General features: G+C 44.6%; 1 protein-coding gene across 3 annotated transcripts in view; it reads left to right on the top strand.

Annotated features, from left to right (window-relative positions):
* The first annotated feature begins 208 nt into the window (after positions 1–208).
* SETD3 (SET domain containing 3, actin N3(tau)-histidine methyltransferase) overlaps positions 209–14,751 on the top strand; it is a 66,690-nt gene continuing 52,147 nt past the window's right edge. Inside the window, exons 1-2 of one of the 3 annotated variants that reach the window (XM_075151118.1) lie at positions 221–349; positions 1,094–1,270. The gene's annotated coding sequence lies outside the window, so the exon portion shown is untranslated. Of the gene's footprint in view, positions 350–1,093; positions 1,271–14,751 lie in introns of all 3 variants that reach the window. The other 2 variants (XM_075151120.1, XM_075151117.1) reach the window with 2 other exon arrangements.

The following is a 14,751-nucleotide window of genomic DNA, read 5'->3' on the forward strand; positions in this document are numbered from 1 at the left end:
AGGAAGAAGATTGCAAGCCGCGGGAGCCAGTAGGAATCTGAAGGCAGGGGTTAAACCCCAGCCAATGGGAGAGCTGCCATGCCCTTTTCTAAGACCGGTAGCGAAGGCGAAGGGGCGGTCGCTGGGGATTGGCCGCCACGGGTCCCGGAGGGGGCGGGGCCTTCCGGCTGGACGCGGCTGGGCCAATGGCGGGCGGCAGGGCGAGGGAGGGGGCGGGGCTGGACGGGAGTGCGGGGCTGTGGCGAGCTCGGCCGCCGCCTCCCACCCGCGGGCAGCGGCGTCCGGCGCGAGGGGCTCGGGCTCCGCGCCGCTCCCAGCAGGCGAGGCAGGAGCTGCCGCCGCGCGGGAGGTAAGGCGCGGCCTTGCCCGAGGCCCCCTATCCTGGCTGAGCCGGTTGCCCCTCGGCCAGGCCCCCCCGCCCCGGCGGGGTCCGGGCCCTTCCTCTCAGCCCTCCCGGGGGCCTCGCCCCGCCGCGGCCGGCCCCACCGCCTCCCTTCCCGCGGGAGGCGCCACTCTTTCCGGACACAGCCTCCCCCGGCGCCCCGGGTCGCGCTCCGCGAGCCCAGGCCTCGCCGCCCCCTCCTTCCCCCTGCGGCGTTGGCCCCTGCCTCCTCCCCCGCCCGGCGGCCGCGGCGGGCCGGGCAGCCGTTACCCCACGCGCGGGGCGCCCACGCGCCACGCCCCTCCGCGTGCGGGGCTGCGCCCGCCCAGCGCCGCCCGCCCCTTCCCCCGGGGAGCTGCAGCCTCCGTCGCGCTGGCTGGGGGCGCGGGGGGCCGCCTCCGGCGCCCACTCGCCGTGGCGTTTCTCTCTGCCGCTGACTCGCCGGAGGCGAGCGCTCCGCGGCCCACCGCCGGCTCGCTCTCCTGCTCCGCCGTGGGTGGGTCGGTCTCGCTTCAGCCCGGTCTGCGCGGGTTTAAAGTGAGCGAGGCGGTGACATTGGCGTCCTCACGCTCGTTTCCCTTGTCCCATCCCCCCCGAGAGGCTGATCAGAAATCAGAGTAAAACAAATGGCTTAAAACTGCTTTCCCCGTGATGTAATTCCTTTTTTTATGTGTGACACATTTTGAATACTCCCTACTCCTACTTCCTCAGCTTTCCAGAGAGCCTCCTGTACCTCCAGCTCTCGGGGTCTGGCTCAAGAGCGTTTCTGCTGGTACGTGGCTCCTCAGAGTCCTCCTCTGGCAGGGAAAGAGTGCTCTGGTTTCTTCCTTTTCTCACCCAGCCTGCAACCTGCTTTAGTAAAGGGGTAAAATCTTTGGAGGAAAAAAGGTGGGTTTTAAAATTCGAATAAGTCATTTAAACTGTTTATCTACAGGGGTGTTACTCCTGAAACAGCCTAGGTGTTTCAGCCTCCCCCTGTTACTACAGCGGCTGCTGAGACGGAACTTCTCGTGAACCCTTCCTCATCTTCCTTCTTACCCAGCAACACTTGCTTAGAGTTGCTTAAGCTGAGTCTTTGCTTTGCATTTGTCTTTAATTCTTAGCAACTTCCTAAATTTTGAATTAAAGTGGCATTTGGGTTTTTACCCAAAGGCAATATTTAGCTGTCAGGACAAGCTCAGTTCTTCCTTTTGGAAGTTGTCCCTTACAGCTTAGTTCAAGGCTGCTCTTCTCCCAAGCTTGGTATCTGCTCTTTTGGATGGACTTGTCCTTGGAACCTAAGCTTGCTCATGAGATAAAGTTGAAAGCAAATTGCCTCTGTCCCTTCTAAGAGCATGTAACGTAAGCACCTGTCTCTTCAGGTGGCAGCTTTGTTCTGTGAAGATTGCTACTAATGTTAGCTTAATGTCTCACAAGTGTTTTCTGCTCTCAGTTGCTGTAAGCTTGTAACTATAAAGTGAAACAGTGTTTTGTAGGTGAGTAAACAGCTGTACCATTCTGCGTGTCTGGTTCCTGGTATAAAATAGTAAGCCAGTGTACAAGTTGTTGGAGGGAATGGCGTGATGGGCACAAAGGCGGGGGTGTTTCCAGATATTTTTGCTCAGTTAAGTAATTTAATATGGTAGAAATCCAGGCACGCCAGCTTGCGCTTTAATAGAGCTTTCAGTTATGTTTAGCAAGCTGGATTGAAGTGTATGTTGAAGTACAGTTGAAAATACATGCTTGGCATGGTGTGCCTAGAAATAGATTTAGGGTGTTGGGGGAAGAAATGCCGCAAACCCTGAAATAATTTGTAATTTGTATGTTACTGTTCCCAGTTAGAGATGGCCTGATCTGTAGCTGAAGTCAGATCTGAGTCTTGAAATAGACTTCTAATTTCAATATTGTACATAATTTAAAAATAAGCCATTTTATGCCTCTCTGCATGGAAAAGTGTACATCTGGATGATATTTTTATTGTAATATATAATGAACCTAGACATGTCTACTGTATCTAAAGTATTACTTACTTTATCATAGTGGTGCTGATTATACAGTTGAACTGATGTATTGGGTAGTTTTCAGCAAATGAGTGTTCTAGTGGTTGCTCTTTGAAAGAAAGAGGCAGTTTAAGGGTATTGGAGATGTCGGGGGATCTGTGTTTTTATTACCAGAATGTCACAGTGTTTGGTGCTTGTTAAAGGACACATCATGATCCTGTGGCTTAAGCATCAAGTGTTTTTGGAGGTCTGGGCTGTTCTGTTAGGTCTGTCCATGCTGATGACTGAAGTCAGAGTGACTTGCTTCATTCTCAGTTAGGAGTTATATTTTATAAAGTGAGGTTAATATTTTCTAAACGAAGAACATATTTAGAAACATGCAAATAAAACCAGTATATTAGGTTTTTTAATTAATTTTGCTCAAAAGGAATTCAGAACAAAAAGTCTGTGGGGGTCTTCAGGAGGAGCTAAACTCAAGCAAAGAAATGAAATGCAAAAGTAGGTTGACAAAGTGGTAGAGTTCAACAGTCCATTTATTGCTTCTTTTCTGCAAAGAGTAAATATTTTTTCTTTTCTGGTCAAATAGTTGTCTGAGGAGCTGGTTCAAAAGAGAGGCAAAGGGGTTATTAATCATTAAGAAAGAGCTTGAGTTGTTTGCTGTGGGGCAGTTAGTAAGCTATCTTCCCTAGAAGGTCAGTGAGGTGTTTATAGTAAGAAGCACTCCTTCTGCCTAAGAAAGCTTTAATGGAAGGTGGGGGGACATAGGGACAATCTTGTAGTTATTAATATTCAGAATTAGCAAGCTGATAGAAGTGATAGTAATTATGAAATACATACTTTTCTTTGGAATGTTGCCTTGGATGTAGCCATTTTTCTTTGCCCTTTAGCATTTTGTGTTACCTTCAAATTAATAATTTCTTACCAGAAGTTTATATTTAATTTATGAGGCGGTCTTGTATCTAACTAGGTTCAACTGCAGGGGCGAGGGGGAGGGAAAGTAATGTCAAACTGATAGTACTTACTTTTTTTTTTAGTAGATCTATGAGTATCTTGAGCATCCCAAGTCAGAATATTGTCAAGACGTGTTCTCTTTGATTCTAATTGTAAGACTAAATGTCTTTGGAAGTTGCTTCCCACCAATTAGCTAAATTTGTTGGAGTTGGTGTTTTTTGTAAGTGCATCAAATAAACATTTAGTTGATTTTAGTAACAACTTTTGATATTATTTTGCAGAGTGGCTTCTTCCCAGTACCACAGTAATATTTATATATCTCATTCTTTCCTTAACCTGAAGCCAAAATGGGATTAATAAAGTTTGTTCTTTGCAGGGTAGATGCATGCAGTGTATACAGCAGTGGTTCAATCTTCCCTTTTTTCCAGATGCTTTAGACTTGTGCTAATGTTGGCAAAGCTGTGATGGTACAGCTTTTTATAGCAAACAGGGGGTTATTAATTTAATTCTGGCCATCCTTTGCCAGCTAACTTATTAGAAACACTTCAGCTTCCTAGGCCTGGTTTTAGATGTTAATAATGTTTTAACCAAGACTACTAAGTGTAAAATATGAGAAAGGACTTCTCAAATCTAAATAAAGTACACTAGGAGTTCTTCATCGTACCGTAAAAATGCCCCATTAGCATTGTCTGGCTTTAGTCTTGTGCATTTGGAGCTAGACTTTGAAGAGGCTTGTGTTGTAGTAATTAAAAGGCAAGTTCAGTGCCCAAGAGTGTTTTAACATTGCTTTGCATTCTTGCTCTTGCCCTTCCTCTGCTGTAACCTTCTTTGCTCCCTTTTTCTGTTTTTAGCTACTCTGTCCTACATTGGCTCTTGCCTGCATCTCTTCCACTAAATGACTATTCCAGTTGCTCCATCTATCCCTGTCTGTCCTTTACCACTTCCCATACTGTTCAGCAAGTCTGCTAATGCTTTTTCTTTCTTTGAAGTAAGGAAGAATTAGCACTGAAGTCTTGCATTTCAATTCTGGGATCTGTTACCAGGCTAGAGCAGCAGACCTGTCAGCTGCAGAGAGGATTCCACCTGTCTTTCTAGCCTGGGCTAAGCATGCTGAGATGTGAATGACTGTGCTTGAGATCAGTTTTATCTCCATTGAGTACATGCGAACAGGTGTTCATATGCTGTGAAGCTGGCCACATCTAAGTAATATATAGACAGACATAAAGCAAAAGGCATGTTTCTGAGACTGTAGCTGCTAATATCCTATTAAAAATCAAAATAGAATATAACTTCTAATTTGAGAGATTTCTTTTACTTTTCAGAAGTATTTTTGAGCCCAAAGTTGAAGGCTGTTATATTATATATTAGGGGATGACAGATTAGTATCTACTTCCTGTTTTATTTTATTCTTGGATGTCTTCCCAATATCTCTGAAGGAATTGACTGACCTGTCCTGGAACTGCCTGAACAGCAGTGCTTGAACCACCACGGTTTTCAGCCAGGGTGTTAATGTAGGCCAAAATTGCCTTTGTAGCTGAAAATGGACTGTAAACTGTATCAGTTCTAATACGTTGCTTTTCAGTTGTTTCTTTTAAGAGTGTGATCAACATGCACTGAAAGGAGGGGAGTCCGTCTCTAGGGCTCTTCTGTTAGCAGTCCTATTCTAGCCTTTTCCATGTGGATCAATTTTTAGGTTTTGCTTTTTATGTATGTATTTGTACATATTTTAGGATATGCTATACAGTGATGGAATTATGCAACTCTCAATAAAACTAAGTCTCTTACATTACAAATGCTGCCCGTATTTCGTAGCAAGTAGTTAATAGAAATAGCAGAATCTTCCTTTGTCTTTAATGCTTTGTAGCACTAGGACCCAAAGCTTTCACACGGTATTGTTTAGTGGAGTGGGAAGAGGATGTAATGTGTGGGTTTCCACTTACATGGAGCCTGCGTTGATAGTTCAGTACCTCCCATATGCTGGGTCTTGCTCAGCGTGCTCATGCTGATGATAATTTAAGGGAATATGAGTTACTTTGCGGGGAGGGTATGGTGGCAACGAAGCATGAGGTGCAGGCTGTCTCCTGCCCTTGCCAGGCCTTCTGGGTGGTTGGATTAATTGTCTTTGTGGCCACTCTTGGAGCCATTTGGTTATCTTTACTTGATGACAAAATTTATAGATGTAGTCACATAATAACGTCAAGTACTGGGAGAAGGAGCTTTTGGGTTTAAGAACTTTTGTGTTGAAAAATTTCTGACAAGGTCTTCTGAAAGATCGAGTTTTGCAGATTTACTTCTAGGTAATTAAAGTGAAATTGAACAGTGTCTTAGTGTCTGCAATTATATAATTTGTGAATCTGTATGTATACTTTGTCCCATTGTCCAAGTCATCAGTGAAGATGGTAAACAGTGTTGGTCCCAGTATTAATCCCTGGGGTACACCACTGTGACTGGCCTCCAGCTGGACTTCGTGCCATTCATCGCAACCTCTTGAACCCAGCAGTGCAGCCAGTTTTCAGTCCACCTCACTGTCCACTTATTTAGTTGGTACTTCATCAGCTTATCTATGAGGATGTGATGGTAGACAGTGTCAAAAGCCTTACTAAAGCAGAGATGAACAACATCCACTGCTCTCCCATCAAGGTTACAAGGTTGGTCAGGCATGACTTCCCCTTCATAAATCCATGCTGACTATTCCCAATCACCTTGCCCTTCATATGTTTGGGAATGGTTTCCAGGTTTACTTGCTTCAACAGCTTCCCTCCACTCAGCACTGGGGAGACCACATCTGGAGTACTGTGTCCAGTTCTGGACTCCCCAGTACAAGAGAGATGGAGCTCCTGGAGAGAGTCCAATGGAGGGCCACTAAGATGATTAAGGGGCTTTCTTCATATGAAGAAAGGCTGAGAGAGATGGATCTGTTCAGCCGAGAGAAAAGAAGACTCAGCAGGATCTCCTCAGTGTGTATAAATACCTGAAGAAAGGGTGCAAAGAAGGCAGAACCAGGTTCTTTTCAGTGGTGCCCAGTGACAGGACAAGAAGCAACAGGCACAAACGGAAGCAGAATAGGTTCCCTCTGAACATTAGGAAACACTTTTTTACTGTGAAGGTGACTGAGCACTAGCTGGAGACTGAGTCTCCATTCTTTGAGATATCCAGCTGTCTGGACATGGTCCAGGTGGCCCTGCTTGAGCAGAGGGCTTGGACAAGTCAACCTCCAGCGGTCCCTTCTAATGTGAGATTCTGTGAGATTTTTTTTTTTAAAGTTTGTTTAAATGTTTCTTTTCCTGATCCTCTCTCACTGAGGATAAGTCTTCCTTACATCAGGTCTCAGGGCCTGGGATTCCTGAAGGCAGGTCTTACCAGTGAAGAAGAGTACCAAAGTCTTTTTTTCTCTGTCCTTTGTCACCAGGTCCCCTGCCCCATTCAGCAGCAGGCTCACACCTTGCCTAGTCTTACCTTCCTTTAGCTCCTGATGCACCTGTAGAAGCCATTTTACTGTCTATTATCTTGTACTTCATGTCCCTTGCCAGATTCAACTCCAAGTGGGCTTTGGCTTTCCTAACCCCATCTCTGCATGCTCAAACAGTGTCTTGTTCCCTCATAGGTCACCTGCCCCCCCTTCCACCTCTTCTGTTTCTTTGTTTGAGTTTTGTCAGGAGCATCTTGTTCATTCATGTAGGCCTCCTGCCACCTTTGCATAATATCCTGCACATAGGGATGGACCATTCCGGAGTTTGGAGGAAGTGATCATTGAAAGTATCACCTCTTTACAGTTCTTAAAAATGATGGAGGGGTAGCAGAATAGCTTTCTTTCCATCCTTAAGTTTTCAATTGCATGCTCCTAGAAGAGGTGAAAGTAGTAGCCCACTAGAGCATATTTTGTGAAACGAAGAACAGATGCCCAAGTTAGCAAATACCGAGTTATCCTCTTGTATCAAATCTCTGGTTCTGGGAAGCTATATAAGATTTGTTGGAGCATTTGATGCTACTTTTTTTTTATAAATACAATAGACTGATTCATGATTTTGAAAACTTTTGTCTAAAGGTAAAAGTGTTCTTTTTAGGCATATGGATAATTTTTGTTACATTTTTCATACCTGTACAGGCAGCATTTCAGTGTTTGTCAAAATCATTCTGTTTTATTGCTTTGCTAGACACTACACCTTATTCTGTTTTTAAAATTGGTTTTCCAGACTTTCACTGGGATGTAATGAATTATCGCCAATATGCTCTTCCACTGACTATTGATGGAATGGAATAGAGGTTGATATCAATGTTCACATTGGGCTACTTAATTCTTCAAAACCAGTGATAAAATGTTCAGATCTTCCAGTCTTTGCTGATGCCCTGTACCTATTTACAGGTTAATATATTAAGTTCTACCAATTGAACCCCTAATACAAAATTTCTTTAATGCATCTGCATAGGTTGTTTTTTGTTGAATATGTTACTAGGAAATAGCTACTGGTGTGTATCTAAAAGCCTGTGACCCATTTGTCCAGTTTTGGTTTTTTTTTTTTTTTACATAAACAAAACTGACTTTTCAAAATAGGCTCACAACCTTCTGAGTCAATGCTCCATTGCCTTGTACAGGCTGTGGCATCTGGGTGGTCTGTGAGCTTCCAGCTGGCATGACTAAAGCTGCTAGGATTCAGAAAGAATGTATTGATACATTTCAACAGTCTTTTTGTGGTACTCCATTGCTAACCTCTCTAAGCCAGCAGCACTTCTATAACTACTACTGCTCACTGTGGAGGGTAATACTGCCTGGGTTTGGATATTCCTGGTATGTCTTAATGTTTGGAGCCTGTCATGTATGTATCTATGATCTTGCAACTGGATAATCTTTTCCTTGGAAGCTGCCTTCTCCAAATAAAGTGGGTCTCAGCAGGAAGTTGAGCTGTGTATGGATGAATTTCTTCATCAAGGAACTTTGTTTGCTGGAATAGTATTTTTAGACTTGCAGAAAGTAGTAAGGGTTGGCTGGTGAAGAAGGAAAAATGGCTGTCTACTTTGGATGACCAGCAACAACATTTAATCTTCCACTTTGCTAAGCAGGGTTGCGTTGATAGCATATTAATATATTAACTCTCCTTAAAATAGAGAAGCATCCATTCCCTCTGGAGTATGCAGCATCTGATTCTGTCAGTCAGGAGCAAGTAAAATGGATGTTGTCAGACCAATTTGAGAGGCTTTGTGTGCTGATACAGTGAAGAAGCTGATATAACTGTAAAGCTTAGAGTTGCAGAAAATGACTGTTGGGTTTTCATGTGGTTGTCAGATTCGGATTGGTATCTCTTCTCTGCCCCTTTTTCTAGAAGTCAGCATTCAAGCAGTTATTTCTCACTTCGTTCCCAGCTGATGCTTGGGAATAATAGTGAGCTCTATAAGGGTTCATGAAATTACAATTTTTGCATTTCTCAATGCTCTATTAAAAAATAGAATTCCTGCTTTCAAGACAATGACAGATAATGTTGTGATTTCCTTCTGTCACTGTAGGATGCCTGGCTTGTACAGCCTGTTTCTCTGGCTTATTAAATCTTTGAATCGATGCCTGAATATAAAAAGACCTGTCCCATTGCACTTTGAGTTTGGGCATTTAGAAGACTAAAATGAAACCATAGCCTAATGCGATAACTGCTCACTTTATTTGGTGGAGTCTTGTAGCTGGTCTCTGCAAGTGGTTTGGAGGTCTAGTGTAGAGTTTTATATAATGATATGAACAGCCAAAAACCTGCAAACTCTAGTAAACAAAGGTCATAGTCTTAAAGGTACAGTGGATGCCTACTTTGAAGGTGGGAAGCTAGTGTAGTGATGCAGTTTTAATTTGTTTTAGCAGGGTTTTACTCTTGTACTTCAAGAAAGTAAAATTCTGTGCAACTTTGAGGAATATTTTACCTTCTGTAAAGATACAACTTTATCTTTTCCAGAAAACTCTCAGAAATGCCAGATCAGGTTAATAACAAAAAGCTGGTTTGAGCACATTTCTGCAGACTTCTACCCTGACAGTATGCGACACATTGGCCTAAGGCATAAGACATGAGCAGTCTAGTTTTGGAAAGTACTGCTGCTCCCAGAATGCATTTTTCTCTGGTGGATAGAGATTTACCAATATCACCTGCAGCAAGATGTCAGGAGCGGCTTCTCTATGATAATAGTCATGGTGTTCATATTCAGTTCTGTCCTTTTTGTTCCGTAAGGAAGAATTGGTCAGAGTGGAAGTCATCTCTCTATCTAGAAATTCGCCAGACTAGTAGCTAGTACTTCTATTTGTGAAAGCAAGAAAATCAGCTACAAGAACTGAGAGGCAGAATATGAACAGTACCAGCTACTCTTGTTAGGAGTCATTCTGCTGCTTTTTCTCTTCTTGAATTTATATTAGGTAGGAACAAATTTTCATTCTGAGCTGATGGATATAAATTTCATCTTGCAAGTGTTTCAGGTGATGTGGCTTGCTCGTTAATGCAATGTCCAGTTCACAGAGAAGAAACAGCAGTATTTCTGGTGAAGAGGACAGGGCTCTAGCTGTGGCAGCAGGCCTTCAAGCTGCTCCTTGAGCTGTGGCTTCTTGCTGCGGCACAGGAAGCCATGCAGGTCTAAGATTGAAAGGTACTGGATCTCCAGAGGCCTGGGATTGTTGAAAGTCCAAACCGTTGGAATCTGAGGAAAGTGGGTTATCTATGCTGGCTGTGCAGGAGTGGGATAGCCCCAGGAAAAAGGAACGTAGGTAGCTAGAAATAAGAACATTGAAGTCTCAGTTTGGAGGGGTCAAAGGCAAGAGATACCCAGGCTTCCTAGGGGTTTGTAGGGGGAGTATAGAAATGGTTACAGCTCCTTATCTGAACACTTTGGAATATCACTTGTAGGGTCTGGTCAGCCCTGCTCCTGGGTTTTGGTGCGTGGCCTGCCTGGGGGTCAGAGGGATAGGTTGGTGACATGGCTAGTGGTTTACATCAAAATAAGGCAGGGTAGGAAAACTGATTTTCAGCAGGCATGTTAACAGTGCATTAGTATACTTGAGGCAGTTATCTTGTGAAAAGATGCTGTTCAATTGTTCTCCCTTAATACAGAGAAGAGGGCTTTGTTCAGAAAGTGATGTGACCTCCCTGGATATGTTCTGGGACTGGAGGAGGCAATGCATTTACTCTAATGTGTGTGCTAAAATAAATGTTCAAAATATTTCTGCTTTGGTCTGTTTTGTCACCTGTAAACATTAAAAAAAACAAAAAAAAAGTGCTACCAAGCAGTTCTTCTATAGTTGTTCTGAATTGTGAGAATTAAAATTCTGAGAAGCTGATGGCAGTTTAGTGCCTTGTAGTCTGTATACATTTTGGTTATTACTTTATAAAACATCTGAAAGCTCAGGGGTGAAGCCAAGTAATACTTAATATTGCTGCATCTTTCTTGTTCCTGACAGCCCAGCAAATGCCTATGCTAAAAGCTTTCTTATTTCAAACCACTGCAGTGTCACTAGTTTAAGTAAACATGGAGGAGACTCTTACGGGCTCAAGTTGCCAACTGTGAATGCCAGAAGATAAAAAGGGGCTTGGAGAACCTGCTCCTTCATTTTCAAGGTCTAAAATAAAAAGATCAAAAAACTGCCAGTATTTTGCCTGAAACTTCTAGTCACACTTTCTAGAATAGTCATCACTAGATAGGGAGTGGGCTTAAGGCAAGTGGGTTTGGAAGGCTTTCCAACTGTTATTAAGCCTTCAGTTACATCACTTAGAGGCATTCATAGCAGAAAATTCTTAAATTCTCTGTTTACAATGTGCATAGCATTTAAATGTTGTCAGAAGTTCCTCTCCAAACTGTCAAAATAGTATTATTTTGGGATTTAGAAATGCTGAGTGCTTGGTCTGCCATGGGTGTTTTCCAAGGACACTAAAATTACAGTATCTTGGAGTGTAATCGTAACTGGGCTTGAGGGCTGTGGTCTCTTAAGTGAGGGTTCCCCAGCAAAAAAAGACCCTAATCACTAGCACCTGCTACAGGGCAGGTCTGTAATAACTTTATTGGGAAAGTTTTTCCTTTGAGCTATTAAGAAATACTCTGGAGGTGCTCTTTTTATCACTTGCATTGCAATAAATCTGTGCACTACTACAGTTTATACATTGGCAACCATTGCATGACCTTACCATATAACGAAGAGCTCGATTTTCCTCAAACTTCACATGGGTACATATGGAATGAATGATAGTAATGCTGATTCATTATTTCCAAGAATGACCAGTGATATTTTTTTTTGTATATACAACTAGCTGATGTCACTCCACATCCCCAGCAGGAACGAAGGCAGGTGTACTATCTGGGTGTGAAAAAGTGCAGCACGCTCTCATGGAGGTGGAGTGTCACTCCAAACTTCTTTTTTCCTCCCTATGACCATGAACTCAACCTGGCCACTGTCGTGAGAGACAACAAAAAATGCTTTTATAAGTATGTTAATGACAAAAGGAGAGCCAAGGAGAATCTCCATCCTCTATTGGATGCGGGGGGGAACGTTGCCACCGAGGACGAGGAAAAGGCTGAGGTACTCAACGCCTTCTTTGCCTCAGTCTTTAGTAGTCAGAATGGTTATCCTCAGGGTACGCAGCCCCCTGAGCTGGAAGACAGGGACGACAAGCAGGATAAACCCCCCATAATTCAAGAGGATGAAGTTCATGACCTGCTATGCCACCTGGACGTTCACAAGTCTATGGGGCCGGATGGGATCCACCCGAGGGTTCTGAGGGAGCTGGCGGAGGAGCTTGCCGAGCCGCTCTCCATCATTTACCAGCAGTCCTGGTTAACTGGGGAGGTCCCGGACGACTGGAGGCTCGCCAATGTGACTCCCATCTACAAGAAGGGCCGGAAGGAGGATCCGGGGAACTACAGGCTGGTCAGCCTGACCTCGGTGCCGGGGAAGATCATGGAGCGGTTGGTTTTGAGGGCGCTCACGAGTCATGTCCGGGACAACCAGGGGATCAGTCCCAGCCAGCACGGGTTCATGGAAGGCAGGTCCTGCTTGACCAACCTGATCTCCTTCTATGACCAGGTGACCCGCCTAGTGGATGAGGGAAAGGCAGTGGATGTGGTCTACTTGGACTTCAGTAAGGCCTTTGACACTGTCTCCCACAGCATTCTCCTAGAGAAGCTGGTGGCTCACGGCCTAGACAGGTACACTCTTCGCTGGGTAAAAAACTGGCTGGACGGCCGAGCCCAGAGAGTTGTGGTCAACGGAGTTAAATCCAGTTGGCGGCCGGTCACGAGCGGTGTTCCCCAGGGCTCAGTACTGGGGCCGGTCCTGTTCAATATCTTCATCAATGATCTGGACGAGGGGATCGAGTGCTCCCTCAGTAAGTTTGCAGACGACACCAAGTTGGGCGGGAGTGTTGATCTGCTGGAGGGTAGGAAGGCTCTGCAGAGGGACCTGGACAGGCTGGATCGATGGGCCGAGGCCAACTGTATGAGATTCAACAAGGCCAAGTGCCGGGTCCTGCACTTCGGCCACAACAACCCCAGGCAACGCTACAGGCTTGGGGAAGAGTGGCTGGAAAGCTGCCCAGAGGAAAAGGACCTGGGGGTACTGGTTGACAGCCGGCTGAACATGAGCCGGCAGTGTGCTCAGGCGGCCAAGAAGGCCAACGGCATCCTGGCCTGTATCAGAAATAGTGTGGCCAGCAGGAGCAGGGAGGTGATCGTGCCCCTGTACTCGGCACTGGTGAGGCCGCACCTCGAATACTGTGTTCAGTTTTGGGCCCCTCACTACAAGAAGGACATGGAGGTGCTGGAGCGCGTCCAGAGGAGGGCAACGAAGCTGGTGAAGGGCCTGGAGCACAAGTCTTATGAGGAGCGGCTGAGGGAACTGGGGTTGTTTAGCCTGGAGAAGAGGAGGCTGAGGGGAGACCTCATCGCGCTCTACAACTACCTGAAAGGAGGTTGTAGCGAGGTGGGTGTTGGTCTCTTCTCCCAAGTAACTAGCGATAGGACGAGAGGAAATGGCCTCAAGTTGCGCCAAGGGAGGTTTAGATTGGACATTAGGAGAAATTTCTTTACTGAAAGAGTGGTCAGGCCTTGGAACAGGCTGCCCAGGGAAGTGGTGGAGTCACCATCCCTGGACGTATTTAAAAGACGTGTAGATGAGGCCCTTAGGGACATGGTGTAGTGGGCATGGTGGTGTTGGGTTGACGGTTGGACACGATGATCTTAGAGGTCTTTTCCAACCTGTATGATTCTATGATTCTATGATTCTAACTCAATCCTCTTTCAACATGAGCTGTCTGGTGTTTTTCAGAATTGTACAAGGCACACAACATCATTTAACAGCAAGTACATTAAGTGGCATAGATACTCCCACATGTCCTAGAAAGGTTAAGAAAAGGCATACAAAGACCCACTGGAATTCTCCATACTTATCTTTTCCTTGTTCACACTAGTTTGTACTGCAGTTCCTGGCCACAGCCTGGAAGTCCTTGGCATTGATTATGTATTGAATAGACACTTCTGTACCATTTGGGTGTGGTTTGTTCTTTGTGGTCTGATAGTGATCCTAAGCGCTGCTGGTCGGGGTGAAGTGCCAGCAGTACCATCTCTGAGCACACCTTCTGCTGGGGGCAGAAGCTTGATGGAACAGCTGTGCTTCACTCTTAGCTAGAGAAAAATACAGCAGTTATTTTAAAACTGCTTAGATTCTCTTCTGTAAGGACAGGGTATTCCAGGAAACAACACAAAACTGTAGCCGAATTCAGATATTTATAACTTCAAGCACAATTTAATTGTGCGCACTGGATAGCGTCAATTCAGTGTCCAAATATAGGTCCTTAAACCATTTTTTTTTTTGTTCCAGCAGTGGTATTGAAACATTCAGCCAATTTAAGTTATTAAAAGATATGAGTGTATAATGAAACTCATTTTGAGGGCAAGAATCACATATGCTGCCACATAGCATAGAACAGGTCTTAAAGCTTATAGAAACTTGTTTTCTGCTGTGGATATCATCTTTCCTTCCTCCTTTTCGTCAAGAGATATTTGCAAGATGTTTTTTGTCACTTCATGTAAGTATTGCAAGGACTGTGTGGGTAGAAAGTCCTTTTGAATGAATGGAACATGGCATATCTGATGTACGGTTACATCTATATCACCTAGCTGCATGGAGGAGAAACTTTGACGTGTGGATTAGTTACATTAGAAGGGCCCAGAAACTATGGTGATCTGCTGCCTATGCCGTGATTGGAGATGTGGGTTGTCAGTATGATGGCCCTTCATAATTATCTGATTGGAAAGGAGCAGCCTAGCAGGCAATAGTAAATCATATTGGAGTTGCAATATGTGTAGAAAGCAGAGGGTAGGCAAAGGTGTTAAGACAAAAAATAAACAGAACTGATAAGAGAATTTTTCAGTGCATAGAAATAATCATGGGCCCAATTGCTGCTAGGTTGCTTGAGGGCATTCCACTTAGGT

This window comes from Calonectris borealis, chromosome 5 (assembly GCF_964195595.1).
Source record: "Calonectris borealis chromosome 5, bCalBor7.hap1.2, whole genome shotgun sequence".
Lineage (NCBI taxonomy): Eukaryota > Metazoa > Chordata > Aves > Procellariiformes > Procellariidae > Calonectris > Calonectris borealis.